The sequence below is a fragment of the Heterodontus francisci genome, chromosome 8, assembly GCF_036365525.1.
Source record: "Heterodontus francisci isolate sHetFra1 chromosome 8, sHetFra1.hap1, whole genome shotgun sequence".
NCBI lineage: Eukaryota > Metazoa > Chordata > Chondrichthyes > Heterodontiformes > Heterodontidae > Heterodontus > Heterodontus francisci.
The window spans coordinates 110,578,616-110,592,011 of NC_090378.1; positions in this window are offsets into that span (position 1 = coordinate 110,578,616).

A 13,396-nucleotide genomic window follows, 5' to 3' on the forward strand; every position below is an offset into this window, starting at 1 on the left:
CTAGCGCAAAGGAAGATGGTTGTGGTTGTTGCAGGTCAATCATCTGAGCTCCAGGACATCACTGCAGGAGTTCCTCAGGGTAGTGTCCTAGGCCCAACCATCTTCAGCTGCTTCATTAATGACCTTCCTTCACTCAGAAGGTCAGAAGTGAGGATGTTCGCTGAGCAATGTTCAGCACCATTCGCAACTCTTCAGATACTGAAGCAGTCCGTGTAAAAATGCAGCAAGTCCTGGACGATATCCAGGCTTGGGCTGATAAGTGGAAAGTAACATTTGCACCACACAAGTGCCAGGTAATGACCATCCCCAACAAGGGAGAATCTAACAATCTCCCCTTGACATTCAATGACATTACGATTGCTGAATTCCCCACTATCAACATCCTGGGGGTTACAATTCTCCAGAAACTAAACTGGAGTAGCCATATAAATACCGTAGCTACTGGAACAGGTCAGAGGCTAGGAATCCTGCAGCAAGTAACTCATCTCCTGACTCCCCAAAGGCTGTCCACCATCTACAATGCACTAGTCAGGAATGTGATGGAATACTCTCCACTTGCCTGGATGGGTGCAGCTCCAACAACACTCAAGAAGCTTAACACCATCCAGGACAAAGCAATCTGCTTGATTGGCACACCATCCACAAACATTCACTCCCTCCACCACTGACGCACAGTAGCAGCAGTGTGCACTCTCTACAAGATGCACTGCAGCAACGCACCAAGGCTACTCAGGCACCATCTTCCAAATCCACAACCTCTATCACCTAGAAGGACAAGGGTAGCAGATGCATAGGAACACCACCACCTACACGTTCCCCTCCAAGCCACACACCATCCTAACTTGGCACTATTATCGTCATTCCTTCAAAATCCTGGAACTCCCTTCCCAACAGCACTGTGGGTGTACTTATCCCAAATGGACTGCAGCGGTTCAAGAAGGCAGCTCACCACCACCTTCTCGAGGGCAATTAGGGATGGGCCAGCGATGCCCACATCCCATGAAACTAAAAAAGGTTTAGTTGTCCATCACCATTCAGGACTACAGAGCTTAGATCTGATCCATTGGTTGTGGGATCCCTTAGCTCTGTCTATTGCATGATGCTTCCAAGGTTTTCCATGGAAGTAGTCCTGTGTTGTAGCTTCACCAAGTTGACATCTCATTTTTAGGTACGCCTGGTGCTACTCCTGGCATGCCCTCCTGCACTCTTTATTGAGCCATGGTTGATCCCAAGCTTGATGGTAATGGTAGAGTGAGGGCTATGCCAGGTCCTGAGATTGCAGATTGTGTAGTTCTGCTGCAGCTAATGGGTCCACAATGCCTCATGATGCCCAGTTTTGAGCTGCCATATCGGTACTAAATCTTTCCCATTTATCATGGTAGTGCCACATAACACGATGGAGTGTAACCTGAGTGTGAAGATGCAGTCTTGTCTCTGATTTATCATAGTGCTATACGAACTTAGTGTCCCTTATTCTTATGGTACTGTATGACAGTCCTGCCCCCTGACTGTCATGCTGCTGCACAAGAGTGTAGACCCTGATTGTTATGACGGTGTATGACACTGTTGTCCTACATCACCATGAGAATCTGGAACATGTTTCTTCCTGATTCATCAGGTCTTGTATGACCGTCTTGTCCCTGAATATCATTGTGATGTCCAGCATTCCTGTCCCTGATTCTCGTGGTGCTGTATGATAGGCAAGCTCCTGATTTACATGGGTCAGTATGACGGTCTTTCTCCTGATTTGGATGTTGCTGTAGGACAGTCATGCCCTGCTTCTGGTCGTGCTTTGAGTGTTGTCGCGGCTTGTGGTTCTGTCCCTGATTCTCATGGTTCTCTCTGGCAGTATTTTCCCTGTGAGGAAGGGGTCTCAGTCTCCCCTCTCACCCCTTCTCTGGTTTGACCACAACAGGGTTTATTCTTTTAAATGATTTTTTAGCTTACCACCTCAGTGAGCCCTTGCTCACTGTTCCTCAAATATAATTACAAATGAATCAATCAGACCAGGTTTTCTTGAGTTTTTAAACAAGATGTAAGTTTATTAACCTTATCAATCCAACCCGGTTAAAATTACTAAATACACGACACATCCACGCTCACATGCGTACGAGAGGCACACACACACACACAAATAGATACAGAGGCGAAGAAAGAATTGGGAGGTTGAAGTAGAGTTGATAAATGGAATATAAACACTGTCCTTAATGTCCTTTAATGTAATGTCCTTAATTGAAGTTAGTCTTGGAGTCCTCGCTGGGGCTACGTGCACAATTTCTGGCTTATTTCTGGCAACCAGAAGGCCGAAGGGAGGTTTCGGCTGTTTTCTTGGTCATATTAAAGTCTTGAGGTTTAGAAGCTGCCCCCATGGTTTCCCTGGGACTTTGCTGGAGAGGGAGACAGAGAGAGCTCCTTTTCTCTTCGAGTTCAGTTGCAGTCTTTTTCCTTTCTCTGAGGCACAATTCAAAAACCTCAGTGTTACCAGAAGATATGTCATGTGACCATCTTTGTTTGATACAGCAACTTCTAGAGGGGTCTTTGAACTTGAGTCCATCAGACAGACTCAGTGGAGGGGTTGGCTCTTTCAAAGTCAAAGGGTATTGATCACCACTATTGCCAGATTCGGAGATTCCATACAGTACCCTGAGAATCAGGGGGGAAAACTGCCGTACAGTACCCTGGGAATCAGGGGGGAAAACTGCCGTACAGTACCCTGAGAATCAGGGGGGAAAACTGCCGTACAGTACCCTGAGAATCAGGGGGGAAAACTGCCGTACAGTACCCTGGGAATCAGGGGGGAAAACTGCTGTACAGTACCCTGAGAATCAGGGGGGAAAACTGCCGTACAGTACCCTGAGAATCAGGGGGGAAAACTGCCGTACAGTACCCTGAGAATCAGGGGGAAAAACTGCCACACAGTACCCTGAGAATCAGGGGAGAAAGCTGCCATACAGTACCCTGAGAATCAGGGAAAGGATGGTCAGACAGCACCATGAGAAACAGGGACAGGATTGTCATACAGTACGATGAGAATAAGGGACAAAACTGTCCTCTATCACAAAGAGATTTAGGACAGCACTTTCAAGTAGCACCAACAAAATCAGGTGCAGGGTTGCCATTTGGTACCATGTTAAACTGGGTCCCACAGCACCATGAGAATTAGGCGCAGGACATTCATAAAGCACCGTGATAATCAAGGACAGAAAGTTCAAATATCACCATGAGAATCAGGGACAGGATGGTCACGCTGCTCCACAAGAACCAGGGTCAGGGCTGTCATACAATACCATAAGAATCAGGGACAACACTGTCATTCTGCATCATCATAATCAGGAGAACACCATCTTACAGCACCATGCAAACCAGGTGTGACAGAAACCATACATGTCCAAATGGAAATTTTAATTTCATCATATGGAATACTGCTTGAGAACTTTTTTTTTACTGGACACTACTCATGACTCTGAAAAAGCAGAACGGAACAGCTGAAAAAATGGCTGCCCATTTGCATTCTGAGAAGTCAAGGGCTGGCTGAGAGACAGAAGGAGACTACCCAGTCTAGCTGGAACAATGGAGGTGCTCCCGATTCAATTAGCGAGATTGGTCTTTGCGTGATCTCTGAGCTGCTCCTGGTCATCGTTGAAAAATGATTCACAATCCATGGCATAGGAATTCACTGTCAGGAAATCTTGAACCAACTGGTATCAGATGTGTCTGAGGAAGTCCATGTAACTCCAGTTGGGCTCCTCTAGATATCTTTCAATTAAAGAGGAACACTCGGCAGGTCCAATAAGTGGGAAGATCATCCACAGTGTTAAACTGCATGATCAGGTGATCTCCTCACTCTTTCCATCCAAGTGCACCAGGTTGGATCTCCTGGGAGAAGAAAATGGAAGCAAATGGAATTTTGGCATTTACTGCTAAAGGAATAGAATATAAAAGTAGGGAAATGTTGCTGCAACTGCACAAGGCTTTAGTGAGTCCGCACCTGGAGTATTGCATACAGTTTTGGTCCCCTTATTTGAGGAAGGATGTAGTTGCATTGGAGGCAGTTCAGTGGAGGTTCACTAGATTGATTCCAGGGAGGAGGGGTTTGTCTTGTGAAGAGAGGTTGAGCAGTTTAGGCCTTTACTCTCTGGAGTTTAGAAGAATGAGAGGAGATCTAACTGAGGTATATAAGATGTTTAAGGGGATTGACAAAGTAGATGTAGAGAGGATGTTTCCTCTTGTGGAGCAATCTAGAACGAGAGGTCATAGTTTTAGGATAAGGAGTAGCAGATTTAAAACAGAGATGAGGAGAAATTACTTCTCTCAAAGGGTCGTGAGTCTGTGGAATTCACTACCCCAGAGTGCGGTGGATGCCAGGACATTGGGTAAATTTAAGGAGGAGATAGACAGATTTTTAATGAAAGGGTTAAAGGGTTATGGAAAACTGGCAGGAAAGTGGAGTTGAGGCCGCGATGAGATCAGCCATGATCGTACTGAATGGCGGAGCAGGCTCGAGAGGCTGAATTTCCTACTCCTGCTCCTAGTTCTTATGACCTTATGAAAGATATGGACCCTCCAATTCCACACTTGGTCAAGTTCCCCAACACATTGAATACTTCCTCCCGCACTTTCTCAAACTCTGCCCCGAAGAATGGCTGAGTTCTGGTAAGGTTTGGATCCACTAAAAGCTGGATGGTGTTTGCCATTGACTGGATTATATTCTTACTCAGGTAGGACAGCAACACATGCGTTAGCAGCTTCGAGTTCTGCTCATTCCCCAACAGGCTAATTATTGTGTCCATCACACTCCAAAATGTCATTTAGTTCCAAAATTAATATTTCTCAGGGTCCAGACACACAGCAACTGGGTAACAGGAGAGACATACAGCAAATACCTTATCAAACCGTTTACCACAGTGTCTGTGAGCTACGGCCCTGAAACCAGTGGAGCTTTCAGCAGTTCACCGAAGAGGTGATTACTTTAACTGCCTGACAGTCTTGGAGCCTAATGATGTGAGAAGCCAGTTGATTCACGATATGAGGCAGACTGCAGCCAGCATGTTCTACCATTGCTCTGGCCAACAGAACGACCCCCTTGTCGAAGTGGTTCAGCTTTATCCTTTGGCGCCATTCTCCATTTCTGTTCAGGTTTTCAATTACATTCCCATTTGTTGCTTGGCCTGGAAGGACCTTTTAGTGTCTGTACACACTTCTTATACAGATCCCAACTTGATGTATGAAATTGGGCCGCGAAATCTCTCTGCTGCGATTCAGTATCTGAATAATCGAACAGAGAAATATTAACACAGCTGTTTAAGGAAATAATTAGGGTACTGAATATCATTGGGAATAATGTATTCACCACCTCTGCCAACACAGGATTAGTGATAATCTCACACAGCCCGCAGACGGCAACCAGTGATACAGCGGCCGAATAGGGTTTTCTGTCCGACTGATGGGGCAGGTGCTTTTCCCAAGTGTGTACACCAGCTCCTTGATGGTCCTGACTGCACATTTTGTGTCTTCGACCACTGATCTCCACATCCCTCTGACACATTTCTCCAAAGGGATGGGATAGTTGAGGGGACTGCTGCTGTATTGCGCCAGGGCAAAATGATATTATGTAGAACCAAAAGTTTTCCATCTTCTTAAGGAACTGATTCCAATTCAACCTTCAGCATGTCAAATATTTCTGACCTGGTCCCACAGTTCACTTCCTCGCCTTTTAATGATTTTTACAAGCAAAGGATGCAATGGAACAGCTGGGGTGTTGGTCAGACAGTCCTTTGAAGACCATGAGCAAGTTGGCCAGCTGGTCCAGGGACTAATTCTTGGAAATTACCTTTGCGATCTGATGGCATTTTTGCAAGAGGACTGAAAGGTCATCATTGTCTAACTGTTCTCTGAGTGTGTTCAGATCCTCTAGTTGCTCCTGTATAACTGGACAGGATGGTGTACACAGAGTCCGGGGCCATCTGTTACACAGGTAGCGAACTGTCTGTCTGCACAGTGCATCAATCGTCCAATTAGAGTCCCCATAATATTTCCAGACACACCATTACTGATGTTGAGTTTCTGCCAGTAAACTTTCAGAAGCTCGAAGGTGATCTGCATGGCTCTCTGTCGCTCATGGTCTTCAGTTGAAATGATCCCCTCCTCTACATGATGGATTGTATTTGATATATTCTGCTGAGAATTTTCACTTTTCTCAGCGATCTCTTCAAGGACAGTTGTGAATAAATCTACTTTGATGTCCATTTTCTCCTCACTCCACAGCCCACTGATTGAAATCAGATTTTGTTTGCTGGACTTCTTTTGGATTTCTTTTGAATCAGTGATCTTCAAAGATTTGGATGTTTTTAACGCACTTGGCTTTGCCTCTTCCCTCTTTGCTCTTGCAGACACATGTGCACAGTTTGTATCAATTTGCTGTGTTTTATACAGCCCTGCAGTTTCTGTGTTGTCATGGTTCTCATGTGAGGACAGGTTACATAACACTTCAGTATTGATGTGACCCTGGGTCTTGCACCACACAAGACCTAACACCTGCGTGTAGCCAGTTAAGGTGGGTGGTGGGGATTTAAGGCCCAGACCTGAGAGGCAGACCATAGGGACAATGCAAATTGTTGCTTGGCCTGGAAGGACCTTTTAGTGTCTGTACACACTTCTTACACAAATCCCAACTTGATGTATGAAATTGGGCCGCGATTTGGCCTGAGCAGCTGTTTGTTCCTAATAAAGCATCCACGGCACTGCAGTCACTCAAAGTATTTGTGACAAGAGATGTAGAAATAGGAGTGTAGGACAGACTCTTCTAGCAGAATTTCCCCCAAATTAAGATGTTCAAGTGTCAGATCATGGGAAAATGCTAGAATCTACGAATAGGGACATGGAAGCAGAACACTTTAAAAACTCCTAAAAGCAAAATACTGCAGATGCTGGGAATCTGAAATAAAAATAAAGTGCTGGAAATACTCCGCAGGTCTGGCAGTATCTGTGGAGAGGGAAGCAGAGTTAATGTTTCAGGTCAGTGACCTTTCAACAGGTCCCAAACCTGTAATCTTAACTGTGCCTCACTCTCCACAGATTCTGCTTGACCTGCTGAGTATTTCCAGCACTTTTTTCTTTTACTTAAAGAATCATAATATGATTCGGCAGAGTCAACATGGATTTATGAAAGGGAAATCTTCTTTGACGAATCTGTTGGAATTTTTTGAGGCTTGTAACAAGCCGTGTAGGCTAATTGCCCTTGAGAAGTTGGTGGTGAGCCACTTTGCCGATCTGCCACAGTCCATGTGGTGCAGGCAGACCCACAGCATCGCCAGGAAGGTGTTTCCAGATTTTTGACTGGCAACAGTGAAGAACAGTAGTATATTTCCAAATCAAGATGGTGTGTGACTTGAAACCTGCAGGTGGTGGTCCCATGTGTCTGCTGCGCCTGTCCCCCTAGCTGGTAGACGCCACGGGCCCAGAAGGTTCTGTCAAAGGAGCGTTGACGAGTTGCTGCAGTGCATCCTGTAGATGGTGCACACTGCTGCCACTGTGCACCAGTGGTGAAGGGAGTGAGTGTTGCAGAAAGCCCAATCCACTCTGGATACTAGCAAGGTAAAGTATCCACCAACATAACTGTAGACTTGCTGTGAAAATCTTTATACCAGGGCTGCACAGTACCAGGTAGAATGCTGTCCTCTCACCTTTGGGACCTGGGTTAGAATCCAACCCAGAACGATGGAGTGAAAGTCTTCTTTCGGGGTAATGCACTGGTGCAGCTGGTTAAAAGGTTAAAATTGAGAACAAATAAATTCACACACAGGGCTGTGAAAATGTGGAATGCAGAAGGCTACAGATGCAGAATGAATTGAGACATCTGAAAAGGGGACATAGATTCACTGGGCAAGTCGGGGTATGAATGGATATGGAGCACGGGTAAGGGGAGTGAGCTTGACTATGTAGATGTAGCTGGGCTAGCAGAATAACGAAGCAGTCTTGTCAGGTGAAAAGGCCTACCTTTTGTTCCTATGTATATTCTCTCTTTCTGTGTTCAGCATTGGTTGTGGCCTACACAGTGGCCCTTCACAGGCCTGTCATTAAAAGGGCAGCGGAATGCCAGGTTCTGAGACCAAACAACCAGCTGCCCACACTTGCCAATTATCCTGATTTTGAATCCTGGAGATCCATAGTCTGACAGTAAATGACAGTTTCCCCATGCTTTGGACAAGACTCACCATTTATAGAACCCATTCTGAATTTGTTTGCCATTTTCAGAAAACCATTCATTTTTATTACTGGCATAGAGATCTTTGAGATGTTAGCAATGGGGGAACAGAAGGGGCTAAATTTTATCAGCCCTCTAGGCATGGGCAGGGAGGCAGAAGGGCCCATTAAATAGTGGAAGGTGTTGGGTGGGAGTGCCCATCTTCCCCATGCCATTCTATTTTTCAGAGGTGGGGTAGGCTGAGAACAGCCTTTCCACCCAGTGGCTATTGAGATCATTAAGTAGCCAATTAATGGTCACTTAAAGGCTGCATCCCATCACCGCTGGCATTTAACCAGCTGTGGGGTTGGCAAGGTGGCAGAGGTGCCCTCCACCATAGAGAGGTCACCCAGTAATACCTGGCAGCTTCCCTGTGGGCTACAGGGGATGGGTGCCATCCTGCTTGGACAATCTGTGGTCCATGGAGCCTCCACCCCCAGCGGCAAAGTCTGCCCCTACACCAACACCCTCCCCCTTCCATCAACAACCATGCACTTCCCACACACCTTGCCGGGTCCATCCTGACTGTCTGTGGTGAGCCAGCCCCACTTACCTGCAGTCCGGGACTCCATGGCTGAACCTGGTCCTTGGCTTCCTGCATTAGTAGCAATGGCCACCACTCCCAGTGGTACAGCTGTAGTGCTGAGCTGCCAGCCAATCAGAGTCTGGGATCTTGTCCCATTGTTCTCTGACCCCTTCAAGTGATTTTTACCATTTGAGGTGATCATATTAAAACAGTGGCTGCTGTTAGACTAACAAATGTGCCGCTGCTCTTCCCCACCAATGTGTCAGTGTGGTGAATGATCCATTAATTTTTTTTAGAGGAATCTTAGCTAGGATGATAACTGAAACAACAACATTGCATTGAAACGGTGCTTTTAATGTTGAAAAACATCCCAAGGTGCTTCACAGAAATGTAATCAGTCAACAATCTACATTGAGCCAAAGAAGGAGATAGAGTTAGTGACCTGGTGAATGAGACAGGTGTTAAAGAGGGCTTTTCATTTATTGATAAGTCTGTGAAGGGCCACAGTGCAGGGTAGAACCAAAGCAGGAGCAAGGAGAGAATATACATAGGAATAGAGGATTTGGAGAGATGGAGAGGTTTAGGATAGATTTCCAGCACTTGGGGTCTAGATGGTTGAAGGGAAAGGTTAACCAATGGTAGGGCTTGGGAGATGCACAAGGACAACTGAAGAACATTAATAGGAGCTGGAGTCAGCCATTCGGCCCTTCGATCCTGCTCCACCATTCAATATGTACATGGCTGATCTATCTCAACTCTACCTTCCCACACTATCCCCATCTCCCTTAATGCCCTCACTATCTATCCATCTCTGTCTTGAATATACTCAACTGAGCATCCACAGCCCACTGGGGTAGAGAATTCCAAAGATTCACAATTTTTTGAGTGGTGAAATTTCTCTTCATCTCAGTCCTAAATGGCTGACACCTTTTAATCTGTGACTGTTATAGTTCTGGACTCCCCAGCCAGGGGAAACATCTTCCCAGCATCTACAATATCAAGTTCCTTAAATGTTATGTTTCAATGATATCACTTCTCATTTTTCTAAATTCTAGGGAATGTAGGCCTAGTCCACTCAATCTCATGGGACAATTTGCTCATCCCAGGAACCATCCAGTGAATCTTTGTTGCACTCTGTCTAAGGCAAGTATATCCTTCCTGAGGTAAGGAGACCAAAACTGTACACAATACTCTGGAAGTCCCAGATCTTTGAGTTGTGACATTTCAATCTGTACATCCACCAGAGCAGACAGATGTGATGTGACCTCAGTGCTTCATCACAGTACTTGAGCATCAACCTACATTCTGAGCTCAAGTGGGGAGTCTGGGACCCCATCCCTCAACTTTCTTCCCAGAGGTGAAAGAGGGCTACAAAGGAAGGTAGAGCATGAAAGAATAATGGCAACCAAAATCAAGGTGAATGTAAAGATGTTTTATCAATAAATTAGGAGTAAGAAGATAACGAAGGAGAGAGTAGGGCCCATAAAAGACCAAAAAGGTAACCAATGTGTAGGAGCGGAAGATGTTGGTATGGTTCTTAATGAATACTTTGTGTCTGTCTTCACAAAAGAGGGAGACGATGCAGATATTGTAGTCAAGGAAGAGGAGTGTGAAGTACTGGATGTGATAAACATAGGGAGGTAGGAAATATTAATGGGATTAGCATCCTTGAATGTTGATAAATCACCAGGGCTGGATGAAATGTACCCCAGGCTATTAAAAGAAGCCAGAGAGGAAATAGTGGAAGGTCTGACCATTATTTTCCAGTCCTCTCTGGATACAGGTGTGGTGCTGGAGGATTGGAGGACTGCGAACGTTTTACCTTTATTTAAAAAGGGAGTGAAGGATGGATCGAATAATTACAGGCCAGTCAGTCTAACCTCAGTAGTGGGCAAATTATTGGAATCAATTCTGAGAATAGGATAAACTGTCACTTAGGACACAGACTAATCAAAGGATAGTCAGCATGAAATTGTTAAGGGAAGATCTTGTTTGAACAACTTGATCGATTTTTTTGAAGAAGTAACAAGGAAGATAGATGAGGGTAGTGCAGTTGATGTGGTCTACATGGATTTTAGCAAGGCTTTTCGCAAGGTCCCACATAGCAGACTGGTTAAAAAAATAAAATCCCATGGGATCCGGAGAAATGCAGCAAGGTGGATACAAAATTGCCTCAGTGGCAGGAAACAAAGGGTTTCCTTTGGCTGTTTTAGTGACTGAAGGGCTGTTTCAGGTGACATTCTGCAGGACTCAGTATTGGGTCCCTGCCTTTTGTGATATATTTATGCCCAAATCGTTAATATATAAGGGACATGATCAAGAAGTTTGCAGGCGACACAAAGATTGGCCATTTGGTAGATAGCGAGGAGGATAGCTGTAGGCTTCAGGAAGATATCGATGGACTGGTCAGGTGGGCAGAAAAGTGACAAATGGAATTCAACTTAGAGAAGTGTGAGGTGATGCATTTGGAGAGGTCAAACAAGGCAAAGGAATATATGATTAATGGGAGAATACTGAGAGGTGTAGAGGAAATGAGGGACCTTGGAGTGAATGTCCACAGATCCCTGAAGGTAGCAGGATAGGTTAATAAGGTGGTTAAGAAGGCATATATAATCCTTTCCTTCTATATCCGAGGTATAGAATATGAGAGCCAGGCGGTTATGCTGGAGCTGTATAAATCATTAGTTAGGCCACAACTTGAGTACTGTGTGCAGTTCTGGACACCTCATTACAGAAAGGATGTAATTGCACTAGAGATGGTACAGAGGAGATTTGAGAATGTTGCCAAGACTGGAAAAATGCAGCAATGAGGAAAGATTGGATTGGCTGGGGTTGTTCTCCTTGGAACAGATGAGGCTGAGGGGAGATTTGATTGAAATGTGAGGGGCCTGAATAAAGTGGATATGAAGGGCCTATTTACCTTAGCAGAGGGGTCACTGACTAGGGGACATAGATTTAAAGTGATTGGTAGAAAGATTAGAGGGGAGATGAGGAAGAAATTTTCACCCAGAGGGTGGTGGGGATCTGGAACTCACTGCCTGAAAAGATGATCGAGGTAGAAATCCTCAACTCAATTTAGAGGTGTCGGGATATCACCTAGTGTGTAACCTGCAGTGCTATGGACCAAATACTGGAAGGTGCGATTAGGCTGGATGGCTTGTTCGGCTGGCGCAGACACGATGGGCCAAGTGGCCTCTTTCTGTGCCGTAAACCTTTTCTGATTCTTTTCTATGACATTACTATCACTGATTATCATGGTGCAGTATGGTAGTCCTGTCCCTTATTTGCATGGTGCTGTAAGGCAGTCTTCCACCTGTTTGTGATGGTGCTGCATGACAGTATTGCCCCTAATAGCCATTGTGCTGGTTGACTGTCCTGTTCCTGATTGTCATAGTGCTGGATGGCCGTCCTGCCACTGGTTCTTATGGTACTGTATGGCAGTCAGTCCCAGATTCTCATGGCATTGTATGAACTTACTGTCCCTTCTTGTGGTGCTGTTTGACAGTTCTGTCCCTGATTTCCATGCTACTGTTTGAGAGTGTTGTCCTTAATTCTGATGCTGTATGACACTGTTGTCCCAGATTCTCATGGTGATGTATGACACTATTCTCCCTGATTCATCAGGTTATTTATAACGCTCCTGTTCCATGCTGCTGTTTGAGAGTGTTGTCCTTAATTCTGATGGTGCTATATGACACTGTTATCCCAGATTCTCATGGTGATGTCCCACAGTCCTGTGCCTGATTCTTCTTGTGACGTATGACAGTTCTGTATCTGATTATCATGGTATCATAAGACAACCTTCACCCTGATTATCATGGTGTTGTATAACCTACCTGTAATTGATTATCATGGTGCTGATTGCAGTGCAGCCCTGTCCCTGATTCTGCTGGGTCTGTACAACAGTATTTCCCTGATTCTGATGGTGCTACGACAGTGTTGTCCCTCAGTCTCCTGGAGCTGTACGACAGTCCTGTCCATGTCCATGATTCTCATGGTATTTTTATGACTTTCCTATCCCTGATTCTAATGGTGCTGTATCATAATCCTATCCCTGATTATCATGGCAATGTATGACAGCCTTGACACTGATTCTCATGGTGTTGTATGACAGTCCTGCCCCTTCTGATGGTGCTTTATGACAGTGCTGTCACTGATTCTCATGTTGGTGTATGACAGTCCTGCCTGTGATTCTAATGGTGCTGTATGACAGTGTCCTACCTGATACAGATGCTGATGCATGATTGTCCTTTCCTTGATTACCATGGTGCTACACGACTGTCCTCTCCCTGATTCCCACAGTGCTGTATGACAGCACCTTCCCTTATTCTCTTGGTGCTATGCTGATGTACTGTCCCTGATTTCCATCGTATTCTATGACAGTGTTGTCCCTCATTCTCATGAAGTTGTACGACAGTGCTGTCTCCGATTCTCATGGTGATGCCTGACAGTCCAGCATTGATTCTTGTGGTGCTGCTGATGGACATGTACATGATTTTCATGGTGCTTTATGACAGGCTTGTCCTTGATTCTCCTGCTGCTGTATGACCATGTTCTTATGGATTATCATGGTGATGCATGACAGACCTGTACCTGATTCTCTTGGTGCTGTACGGCCGTATTTTCTC